The sequence below is a fragment of the Etheostoma cragini genome, chromosome 13 (genome assembly GCF_013103735.1).
Source record: "Etheostoma cragini isolate CJK2018 chromosome 13, CSU_Ecrag_1.0, whole genome shotgun sequence".
Classification (NCBI taxonomy): Eukaryota; Metazoa; Chordata; class Actinopteri; order Perciformes; family Percidae; genus Etheostoma; species Etheostoma cragini.
The window spans coordinates 22,806,847-22,819,885 of NC_048419.1; the positions used below are offsets into that span (position 1 = coordinate 22,806,847).

At 38.8% G+C, this 13,039-nt stretch overlaps 1 protein-coding gene and 1 long non-coding RNA gene across 26 annotated transcripts in view; one reads left to right on the top strand and one right to left on the bottom strand.

Annotated features, from left to right (window-relative positions):
- Positions 1–1,863, bottom strand: part of LOC117955371 — a 22,398-nt gene extending 20,535 nt beyond the window's left edge. Inside the window, exon 1 of the long non-coding RNA XR_004659034.1 lies at positions 1,711–1,863. This is a non-coding gene — a long non-coding RNA (uncharacterized LOC117955371). The remainder of the gene's footprint in view (positions 1–1,710) is intronic.
- ncam1a (neural cell adhesion molecule 1a) overlaps positions 1–13,039 on the top strand; it is a 251,220-nt gene that overhangs the window by 110,603 nt on the left and 127,578 nt on the right. The window lies entirely within an intron of this gene.

Consider the following 13,039-nt stretch of genomic DNA (forward strand, 5'->3'; position numbering starts at 1 on the left):
ATATATACATATATATATATATACATATCTCTTTTTGACAGTGGTGTTGGTGCAGTTTTGAAATTATTGCGTGTGAAGCATACCACATCCACCTGACAGTGTGAGTGAGTCGATTCAACAGACAATCAGACACATTGGACAAGAGAGGACTCCTGCCATTCATCATTTAGCCAAGCATAGACTCTTTCGATTTGGCATCATGTCATTTATCATAAACATGCACAGCATGACTAATACAAGACAACATAATGACTTTTTCAATAAGTCATCACCTGTGAACAGTAAAAACACTGTTTGCTTCATTTTTCTGAACAGGAATCCATTATATTCTGCACACAGATTAGAGCCTGTCAAACAAACGACAGTAATTAGTTGATGGGAGTCACATCTCGCCACTGCAGTGCACGTTACTGCGAGAGCGAGATATCTTATGACAGCATCAACATTAAAACAAAAAGTCGGTTACTGCTGAGTGCCTTTGGTTGCCACCTTAGGCTGATGAAAATCCCATTACACTGATAATTTACAATTGAGTGAAGAAATTGCTTGTTAGTTGTACAAAACATGGTCGAAAGAAATTCTCCAGCAGGACATCTCGTAGTCGTACAAATGAGATTTTCGATCTGCGAAATGAGATCATGAAGCTTGAAGCCGCGTGTCATTTCCCTATTCGCACTCTCTGGCTGCTTTTCTCAGAAGGAGCTATCTGTTAAATTGCAAAGGAAGTGGTCATGCAGCAGAAACGGAAGGTGATGGCTGTTGCTTCTGATGAGATTTCACCAGAGTAAGAGAAGCAGTGTGCTGATAACAGAACAGCAGCTTTCAACACAGACTGTAGTCAAGCTCTTCTGCATCCTGAAGGTTTGTTGTTGCTAAGCAGCTCATAGCAAAGGTAGTGCTTTTGTCTTCCTCGGCCTGTTCAGCCTTGGTGACTATTGTTGTGGCTAGGGCTGTAACAAAATGCAATATAAAACCAAAATCACGACACTCAGATCCACGAACCTGTGGAGTGAGAAGGAAGAATTGCGACACACCTCTTCCAACTCCCAGAGCTTACCTTCCCATCCAGATCCAATGCTGCCACATCTTTAAATTAAATTTAGTCCTTTTGGTGCCTTATCCTCGTAGGGGGGGGACAGGTAACACTAACGGAGGTATGACATTCATGGCCGCTGTTCTGACTCGAATGCCTGGGTCTGTTTCCCGACGGTTCACTAAACTTCCGTTAGCGTCCTTAGCACTGGCGTTGGCTAAGGGCTGACCAGGCTGGTTGTTAGCTGGTTGGGGGCTGACCGTGGATGTCTCCCCAGGCCGGGGCTGTAACGATAGTAGATGGTTGCTAGCTCATCCTATTTTTCATCGATCCTGTCTGATCAATCTAATGTAAACCTGGCCAAAAAAGACATCCTTCTTAAAAAGTTTTGAAAGATTAGAAACTATTTTGTGTCTGTACAAAGAACAAGATATACATAACTAACATTACTGTTGTTGTAGATGAACCTAAAAAATCACATGTCTTTTTAGAAGATCTATATATCTGCACATTCCAAAACAAACTAACGTAAGTAAAAATATTCTTTAGCTTAAAATTTAAATGAAGACCTCCCTCTCTATGCACCGTCTGCACCGCTAAATAATTGGCACTCTAGCCAGAAAGCTATCATATTAGCCAGCTTCTAAATTAGTAAAATTTTTAAAGTTTTTAGACACTCACACACTATTGTCACATCATAGAAAAGCACATTGCTATTGCCAGATGAGTGACAATTGTGTTTGGCAAATTTTCTGTAACCAGTGTATGATGAAGGCGTGTTGGGTGGGTGGTCCCTCTGCTCAGCTCCCACTCTAGGAAGACTTCTTTCCGTGAGAATGGATGACAGACGCGTGTCATTTCACTATTTGCACTCTCTAGCTGCTTTTCTCCAAAGGAGATACCTGTTAAATTGCAAAGGAAGTGGTCATGCAGCAGAGACAGAAGGTGATGGCGGGTGCTTCTGTTGAGATTTCACCATTTTAAAGTGCTCATATAATCCTCATTTTCAAGTTCATAATTGTACTTAGATGTTCTATCAGAATATGTTTTCATCATTTTCAAAAAACACATTATATTTTTGTTGTACTGCACCTTGCTGCAGATCCTGTTTTTACCCTGTGTGTTGAGCTCTTTGTTTTAGCTACATAGTGAGGCATTATACTTCTATTCCATCTTTGTAGGGAGTTGCACATGGGCAGTACCTAGGTAAGGACTACTAGCCAGTCAGAAGCAGAGTAGGAGTCCGTGCTATGCTAGCATCTAGTTGAGCATTATAACGGGTATTACAAAGTGATGCACGTTTGTCACGGAAGTAAAAGCTGGACTACAACAGAGCTGTTTGGAGCAGTTTGTGAACAGTGTTTTCTCTGGAAGATGGTGAGTCCCTATGGGGGGGGGGGGACTTTGGGCTTCTTCACTTTGTAAAGCTAGTACATGCACAATAAAGAATCATCACACAAAAAAGTAAAGAGGAATCGCCAAAAAGCATAACATGAGCACATTAAAGGAAGCAGTGTGCTGATAATGGAACAGCAGCTTTCAGAAAAGACTGTAGCTCTTCTGCATCCTGAAGGTTTGTTGTTGCTAAGCACCTCAGATTAAAGGTGGTGCTTTTGTCTTCCTTTGTTTTTCTCCATCTGTTTAGCCTTAGTGACTATTGTTGCTCATGCTAAGGGCCTCTATTTTTCTGCTTGTGTTCAGCCCAACCAAACCACTGTTGCTGCTGCCAGAAACATTTCCTTCCAGTGTACTTAAGCATTTTTCACCATGGAGGATCTCCGTGACTCAACAAAGCGCTGATGATCTGTATATACAGGACTGTATGTAGAATCGTAAGAGTTGCCAACAGAGAGCAGCAAGACTGTTATTTATTCATATACGATTAGGGCACTGTGACCTACACTGTACAGAGTAATGAGCAATTACACAAGTTGTATTTTGGGTTTTTATGTGCATGTTTGACATCTGCAAACATCTGTAGTTTTTTGCAAACAGGATTAAAGCGTGCTTTTGTTTGAGATTATTTCCAGCAGCAGATTTTTTGCTCTGTTGAGGATTTACGGGAGCAGGACATTACATAAACTATACCTGTATACCTGTTTAATTAATGGTTTTGGTCTCTCCATGGTCATGGAATAACTTGCAAAACTTGCTCCATTTTAATGATCTAGTCCCATTAAATGAATTTAAGGCCATGTTAAAAGGCCAGGTAATTCAAGAATGCAACTGCCACATGTGACCTGTTCCTTTCCTCTATGTGTGATTTTGTCTATGCTGTATTTCTGTTTAAATTGTAACTAGTGTGCCGTCTTGGCCAGGTCTCCCTCGAAAAAGAGATTTCAATCACAAGGGACTTCCTGGTTAAATAAAGGTTAAAAAAATAAAACAAACATTTCATGGGATTTTTTGACAATAACTATGTATAATATCACAAAACCTATAAAGTACTCTTTACCTTTACAGAAAGGTCCTATGTAAAGTGCAATCCTAAACGAAGATTTTTATTTCCACTGTATTGACTGCAATGTTAACCGTATGTTAAAGAAATCCTCCCCTTCACTGTGATTCAGACATGAAAATTAGTTAAATAGCATCACTACGTTAAAGTGTCTTTGTCTGTGATCATTGCCACAATACAGTGCTGCAGGAAAATGTTCTATAAACAAACATGTAGTCATTAAAACCTTAACAAAAATACCATGTGCTTATTAAACCATTATGACACTGTTCTGTCTTTTATCTCCCCACTGCCCTTCTAGCCCATTGCTAAAACATATGGTAGGTAATTGCAGTTATTTATTTTTTTGCAGCTTATATAATAACCTAACAATGTTCTATGCACTTTGCGAGAGAATGGCAGGCCAAAATGGAAGAAAAAAAACAAGAGAGCATTAGAACTTTTCTGATAATGGACATCAACTCATTCAGGGCAGTTCTCCCACTCCATCTCTTTACCAACCGCCGCCCCTCTCTGCCTCCCCTCTAACCATCGTCCTTGTTTGTGTTGGAGGTGGAGCACTGTTGGCTGTGAAGCATCTGTCTCTTCTTAAGTTTGGGATTTTCTTTTTCCCTATCTCTTTCTTTCCTCCCATTGATCCCGTTTCTTGTCACGTATCCAGCACTGCTTATCCCTCACTCACACAAACACCCCTCCACTTCATATCCTTCCTTCCCTCAGCAAATTCTCCCTGCCTCCTGCCTATAGAGACACAACTGATCCTAAGCTCTTCCTGCCAATGTTGAGAGGACGAGGATAGACATGAGCCACGACAACATGGAGCAGGATTAGCAACCTGCAAAACGTAAAATGTCAGAACAAAGCCTTTTATTAGTATATTGACAAGCTACTGCTAAAATGTTATATAGCATATAGTATGTTATATAATACTTCAGAATGAGCTAATTCTGCTGGTTGGTCTGCACATTGGTTTTACATACACTACTTTATTGTTAGTTTACACTGAAATTAATTTTGTTTACCAGCTCCTGTCAAAATGAAAAATACAGACAAAAATGTAAACATAGAGTACATGGATAAAGATGTATGTATCACCAGCCATGGCAAAGAAACCTGTTACCTGATCTTAATTGGCAGTACACTGATTTAGGTTTAGCGACAGGATAGATTGATGTGTAAAATAAACATACCTGCCAAACATTTTTCAAAGTTTGCAATACATTGTGTAGATTGATTTTCTGCCAGGTTGCCACTTGCAAACCGGGAACGTATGAAACCTGTCAAGGCTGGTGCATTCAAGGGCAACCTGAATGATGCCGAAATCCTAGATTTGTGAGTTGGTTGCTGAACACGGTTTTAATTTATGCAATTAGTTTTCTAATTTTCCTTACCCTTTTGATATTGACCATGTTGGGTCATTATTTGGCCCCTGGAAATTGAAGATAATGTTGGTATTTTTCACCTTGGACCCTATTTTTCCATGGTTTTGTGTCTCAGTGACTAATGGGGACAACATTTTGTTTTAAATTGATACAGTATTGGGAGAAAGCGCTGCAGCTGGCAGCAGCAAAATGAACTGATATGTAATGGCTCGGGACAATTACGCACCATCAATGTACGTCCACTACGAGTGCTCGTTTTTGCCACTGACGGGCTCAGATTGTTATAAGTGTCCGACATCATTATGGAATGGACCATATAGACAAAACAAACAATACTCTTTGTGTACTCCAATACAACAAACTCTTCCTGGCACTCCTGTCTCCAACTTTCACTCATTGTTTCCACCATTTTCTCACGGCAACAAGTCGTCTCTCGAAGATTTCAGAACAAGACTTCTCCATTAAGGATCTCAACACAGCAGGCTAAAGTCGGCTGAGATTGAAAATATTTACCACAGATTGTGGGGAGGGGCCAGAGGGGAGTCCAGGCTTAAAAACCCCGGGGGCACTTCTTTGTCAAGTTAATTTTACCTTTTTGCATCTCAATTTTTGCAATTTCCTTAATCAACACGCTGCTTTGAAAGTAGGGAAGTTGGCAACAATATGAACCATATGTGATTTGTAGTTAATGGCCTAACAAACAGAAACCGTTGTTATGGTCCTTAGAAAGCAGTGGTAAAAATGGACCAGGTGTTATCAGTTCTAAAAATGTCATTTGCACAATATGTGCTTGTGCGGAATGTTTTTCCCGACCTGCATAAATGAGATTTCTGTTCTCGAGAGACGGAGCACAGTGACCATATTTCAGAGGTTCTTAAGACACACAGGTCTTTACTGCAGCTGTTTCTACATCTCTGTGCATCAAGTTGTGTTCCTGAGGCGCACTATTATGATTGTGCCTTCATCTTCGCAATATTGTTACACTTAGCAAGTTCTACATCTCTTTATAGTGCTCTTTAAAACGGTTTAAAACGTCACAGCTTGATAGCTACAATAACATAATATCATTAAACTATTTAAGCCACATTACCTTTTCTATCTGCTATTATGTTGCTCACTTGTGCTTTTAAACAAACTGTGTTCATTTTTCTCTTTATTCTGGTGATTCATCATCAGCATTAATCATCAACACCAACCTCCCAAAAAGGATCTCAGCTACCATTACGCTTAGTTATCAAAAATGAAATATATCCCAACATTTGAAGGTATGCAGCATGAAAGATTTGTCTGTGATCATATGTGTTCCTAATTATTCCCGACAGAGCAAAGCATTGACTCCACGAGGCCTGCCAGCTAAAGGAGCCTCTCATGATTGCCTCTAAGGCCCCAGAATCGGTCCAAACATTGTTCCTCTGGTATTTCAATGCTTTGTGAGACGAGCTCCATCTTCGCCAATCGGCATCAAGAGTCAGCTGAGGGAACATGCTGCTTTAGGCTTGTCACTGTAAACTGTCCCAGAAACCCCTTTGAGGCACCAGTATTGTGGCAGGTGTACCTTTCTGTGAATCACAGGTATGCTGTGACTGAGCTTGCTGACTAACATCATTTTTTCCGCTGTGCCTGACATTATGTTCTGTCCTCCAGACCTCGCTTTTGGCATTGTGTGTGTCAGGGAAGCTCCATGACAAAAGATAAATTCCCAGCTCTATAAAAACGTCCAGCTCTACCTAAATCTATGTTAGCTTTCTTGTATTACTATTTGTTTTAAACCATCACTCAACTGACATCAGTTGACAGGCTACAGCAAGTATTGAGCCAAAAATGGAACATCTTTTTTTGCTTCCATAAAGTCTAAAGCTATGTTTCCATCCACACGTTTTTATCTAAATTAAGTGATCTGGTATAAAAAAGGCCTTATGGAAAAAGTAAAATTTGATGGAATTTAATGAATATCAACTCAAAGGAAATACGTTCGGTCTCATCGGATTTTATCTTGATTTATATACGGCTTATGATAAACGCTGATGAAAACGCTATTTGCCAAATAAATAATGAATTGTGATTAAGATTTAGGTCATTTTATGGTTGCAACCTGCCACAAAACTAAGAAGTTTTAGTTCATTTCTGTCGAGTATTTCCTCTGTGTTTGAACACATGGCGGGTGTCGGTAGATAGTGCAATCCATTTTGTCTAAAAAAAAACTTTTTCTAAATGTTTCCTTGAATGTTGTGCGATTCAGTGCGAAAATATATGGAACATCTTATAATGTCTAAAATCAATTTGATATACCAATTTGATTGCAAAACAGCATGTGACATCATCACGCACAGTTAAAAAATTAGCATGTGACTTGCATTTTGCCAGGTTGCACTAGAAAAAAAACAACTCTGACTACTTAAGTAACTCAAAAGTGGACTGTCATATTAAAAAAGACCAACTGATCTATTGACCACTTTAACAATGGAGTTACACAGAGAATATTAAACAGAATGTTTCTTTACCCGATTGGTTCCTTCACGAAGATCGATACTGTTTTATTTTAAATCTAAACGTATTTTTTGACACATTACCAACCCGCGCCAACATGTTTTTGCCTCAGTTTGGGCTGGCCACAGCTGATGTGCATTCTTTTTGTTCCCAATCACTCATGTCCTTCCAAGCAATGTCCTTAAAATGTGCTTTGTGTCTCATTTTTGTGTTAAATGATAAGAGAAGGATTAGACGGTCATGTCTTTCCAATGATCCATCTGTAATGCTCAGGCTACTTTTTTCACTTAAGACCTTACTGGCTACTTTCCCAGACTGTATTATCACTTTCTCGCAAGGTTGAGAAAATGAAAATACTGTTTACTGGAAGAAAAAAACAAATGCATTTGCATGGTAAAGTGCAGACAGACTGAGTCACCTGTGCTGGACACGCTGTAGTAAAGGCTGGCTCTGGGATCTGTCTGGAGAAATTTGCCAATGCTGCAGTTGTGTCTGACATGACAGCTTTCCTCCCAGGGGTTAAGCAGCATTCATATTCATGACAGCGATGTTGGAGAGCTGCTGGGAGCCAAGCACTCTGTGAAACAAATGCAAGGCTTCTTTAGCCCCAGTCCTTTCCTGCTCAACATTTTCTGACAGAATGTCATGTCTTTTTCTCCCATTGACATGCAACCAATACAAAGCCACGTACTCCATGTTGAAATGTATGAAGCTAATCAACCAACCTTTAGACCGGCAAAATCAATACTTCAGAGCTGCCTCATTCTTAGTTTTATTTTCTTCAGCTGATATTTCCAGGAGGGAGGCACTTATTGCAGACATGTTAACTATAATCCTTCTATTCATCTTTGGGGCTATACTGTATGATCATTGCTGTTTCTCTACTGCAATTCCCGAAGGTTACCCGTCAGTCAAGCATCATGGCCAGCTCTATCTGGCCTTTAACATGGATTTTTTTTTTTTTTTTTTATCAATTAAGTTTAAGCTACTAGTATTGGCTTCCCCTTAAACCACACCTTTTAATGTTACCTCATTTTGATTGATCTAATTGGTTAGACCATGGGTTGTAATGTATTTGCGAAATGGACTGTGTAAACTGTATATATTGCTCTTTTCTAGTCTCAATGACTACGCGGCGCTTTTACATAGCACAGGAACCATTCACCATTTACACACATGTATACACTGTGGCCGAGGCGGCCGTACAAAGTTTCATCTGCTAATCATAACATAAGTAACCTTCCCTACTCCCATCCACCCATCCCATCCATCCCTATAAGAAATCCGAAACAAGGCAGAGTAGCGGGACACCATCAACCCTCTGTGGTGGGTCGTGGAATTTGAGTTTTAATGAGGTATAAGGATGTATGTGCAACATCAATTTGTAAACAATTTATGTGGATGCTTATCAAGGTTATTTGGCATGAAATGTCAGAAAGAGAATTAGGTTTTTGGCTTGCAGACCAGTCAGAGTAAATAGCTCAGGTTAGTATAGTTCAGGCGATATTCCTTGCTGGAGATTTATCATGTCACAATAACGCGAGGTGGCTTTTGACAAACAAGACCTATAGTCCCTGTATATAAAGTCATATAAAGTCCCTGTATATGAAAGTGAACAAACATACTGAGGATTTTGCTTGTCTGGGTAAAGCATTGTGCCAGAGGAAAGATCATTATAGTTCAATCAGCAGGGTTCACCCCCTTGGAGCTTGAATATGATCAGTAGATTTCATAGAAATGTTCCTGTTTAATTGGAATATATATTGGAATATATAGTGTGCAAAGTTGAGCGTTTGTCCCGAGGGCGGCACTAGGGGGAAATCTAATGGTGTGTCCAACATGGAGAAAAATAATTCCCTGTGTAGTATGAAGGTGTGTATTACTGGTGCAGAATTTTTGTGAAATGATGGCTCTACAGGAACTCCCCGGGGGTTACCATAAATATAGCATCCATGTTTACGGCACATTTCAAGAACATCCCTATCTATCCACAAGCCATCTCTCTGATGAACAGCTGACTTCTTACCGTCAGTGTCAGGTTCAATTCTGGTCCAGAACCCAGTAACCACCGTCTCTACAGCACTTGCTCACTGGTTCCACTTATTAAGTATTATTCATCATTCTCATTCTCATATCTCACTTATTATTTACTATTTATTCTCATTCTCATATTTCACTTATTATTTATTATTTTCTATTTACTCATCTTTCCCCTTCTCACATCTCTCTTATTTGTTATTCATCATTCTCATTTTCTATTTCAGAACTGTCCATAATGTTCATACTGTATTATATTGTAATATAATAACATAATACTATTTATCCCAGTATCCTAGCACTATGCTCCAAATATAAATCATTTCTATTGAACTCTTTGTTCACTCATGCCTCTATATTGTTCTGTTTAGTGAATGTATATATTGTGTGTATATATTAGTGTGTATATTTCTTGTTTTGGTTGTTTTGTATGTGTAAGCACAGTGTGAGCAACAATGCTCCAAAGAAAAATTCCTCGTATGTGTCCTCATACCTGGCGAATAAAGCTGATTTGGATTCTGACATGTCTTAGTTTTAAAGACTCTTTCTCACGAATCAAATAGTTTTGTTGCTCACACAGTTAAATTGTGCTGAATTTATAAAAATTCTAAGAAAATAGATAAGTTTTGTGTTTGAGGTACTATACTGTACCTGGGCACAATGCAGTAGGCTTAGCTGGAAATGCACACCTTTAAAAAAAGAATTAAGTATAGTCATACCAGAAAGGCCACATTTGGTTTTGAGAAATGTCCCAGCAGTGTCACATCTGTGAGCAGTGTACTCCTGAGAAAATGTACTCCACAGTTGCAGTGGTGGTTTCTGTTCTTGGAAATATTAGTCACTGCATTCACTGTTAGAGAGTGAGAAAGTCAAAATAGCAGTAATACACACTCTAGTATAATATCTGGTGGTGACAGCTACAGTAAAAAGACACATGGGTGGACATATTGAAAAATGACATGGAGACACTAAAGTGCCATATTTCCTTAATCTTAATAGTGACACATTCTATTATTCATGATGGCAGAAATTCAAAGGGAATTAAATGTGGTTGTACCAATTATTATATGCTGCATATGTGTGAGATGTTGAAAGCACAGTTGCTGTGTGATCAGGCCAATCAGGCAGACTGGGGTAGAATTGTGAAATTCAATAATTCAGAGAGAAATTACTCTTCAGAAGGGAAATGTGAATAATTCAGGGTATTATGACTTAAAAGAACTATCAGCTGCATACAGAATGGAGGGGAATTAATTCAACATCTGGATTTATAGCGCTTGAGTCAGAGCGTCAGTTTACATCAGTGTGGCTGTTCCCTTACCCTTTACCCACTTAAAGAATGGGGGATAGAGAGGGATTATTTTCAGCTGTAGCCCTTTCCTGCATTTTCGGCTCAGTGCCAGTTCACTTGCTGTGCTGTGTGCCAGCACAAGAAGAAAACAATCTGGTGAGCTCCAAGTCTAGGAGTTTGACTTTTTGAGGGTGACAGAACAACGCAGCGAGTGCAGTCTGCTGTTAAGCAGTTGAAATAATTGAAGGAGACACATATTGTGTGCTGCCCATAATGACTTGAAAATGTGATAGTCATCAGAGGCCGCTCAGCAAGAGACCTGCTATTCTGGAAGCTGCACATCATGAGGTTACATATGAAGAAGCACTCAAGCAGTTCTGTGAGGAAAATGTACACCTGAAATAAATCTAGAGGCTATGGAGATGAAGTTGTGGCCTGGAGGTGAAAGATTCAGCAATCATCATATTGACTGGAGAAAGTCAATAAGTAACCCTCTCTCTCTTCAGCTACTGTCTTTTCCCCACTGACTGACTCAAGTGCCCTTGAGCAAGGCTTTCAACACTTAACTGGCAAAGACTACTGTACTTTGTGCTTAAATACACTTTTTCATGCAATTATCACATTTCAAATAATACTTACAATGGTATGTCCTAATGGTGTCAAACATGATGTGTGTTTGTAGTACTGCAATATGACACTTATATCATACGTATGGCCAAGTTGCTTCCAAAAACTCCACCGATGTATCTTCATACTTCCCGTTTGTTTTTGCTTCCTTTGTAGTGATTTGATCATCATGCAAATGTTCATAAGCAAAGGAAGTAAATATGTTTTACTTGCTAATTAGAGCAAGCATTATACGCGTCATATATTTTACTCATACTAAATACTGACCCAAAGATTGAGTTATTGTTGCATTATAAAAATTGCCACATAAATTCCAAAAATTCACTAGATTCCCTTTAGTGATGAATCTATCTACATCTCGCTTTTGTCTTACATCAGCAACACAACTGTTTTCATCATCATTTCTTCAATTCCATGAGCTCTTGGCCTTTAGAACAGGTTGAGCTTAGAGTTTATGGAACTTTACTTCAAACTGAGTAAGCTTGAATATACAACTCAAAACCTCAAAAACGTTAAAGGCTGCGGTTCCATTTGGAGGTGTATGCTTATTACCAGCAGTGGCAGGAAGGCATTTTTGGCTACACTGTCTCTCTTGCCTCTACGTCCTATTAGAGCTTAAAGTGGAAAGCAATTACTGCCGATATCCATCCACCCTGACTGACATGAGCCCGCTGACATGACTGGCAGAGTACATTTTCACCTCAATTGTCTCAAAAATAAATCAGTAAAAACAAATACTATCCGTATTTAATTTCCCCCTCATGTTGTCCTCGGGTCAAATTGACCCATTTTCCTATATCAATGTTCGTTTTAACCACCCAAAATAACATGATTAATTCCACACAATGCTCTTTAGCAAGTACAAATCTTTACTTTCTTTAATTTTGGGATGTCTTTTTAATAATTTTTATAGCATTTGAAAAAAAAGTTGAAGTTGTTTTGGAATATTATTGAGTAAAAGTTGACATATTCCAGTCTGTGATTATCCATCAACATGCCGTACATTCCTTTAATTTTAGTCTAAATAATTCCTAATTTCTGCTTCTCTAACTTAAACATTAGTTGAACAATAAGTTAGTGTTACGTAGGGTTAAAAGGCAAAAGGGATATTTATTGAAAAAAAGTGTCAGAAGTGTTGGAAAAAGGGACAAAAATGTAAAAATGTTTTAAAAAATCGATAAAATGCGTCAAAAGTGTTGATTTTCAGTTTTGACGGGATGACAACACAAGGGTTAAAAATGCTGTAATAAATGGCCTTCAACACCACCTTTAAATACCAGATAAACCCTTCATTTTCCTGATGACTGCTTATTATCATTCTGTCCCTCTGTGTTTAGTTCGCAGTGTGTCCATGAGTCATTGATTCTGAAGTTGTTCATGCTCACTGTTCAGTCAGCACATCAACTAACACGTTGTCAGTAGAGATGGGGGGGAATCAATACAGAATAGTATCGCAATATTTTTCCATGGCAATACAGTGTCAATACACTGGCGTCATATATCGATCTCGTCAAATATTAATTCCACGTGAGAATGTAACATTTTGTTTTTAGTCCACTAGATGGTCCCGTTAAGTGTTTTTGTCAAACTGAGAAAGGTATCTTTTTAGATAAAACCAAATGTTGACGTTTTCTTTTGGGGACATCATTTGAAGTCGGAAAATAGTAATAAATTGCAATATATCACAGAATATCAAAATATGTTTAAAATCACTATTGTATCGT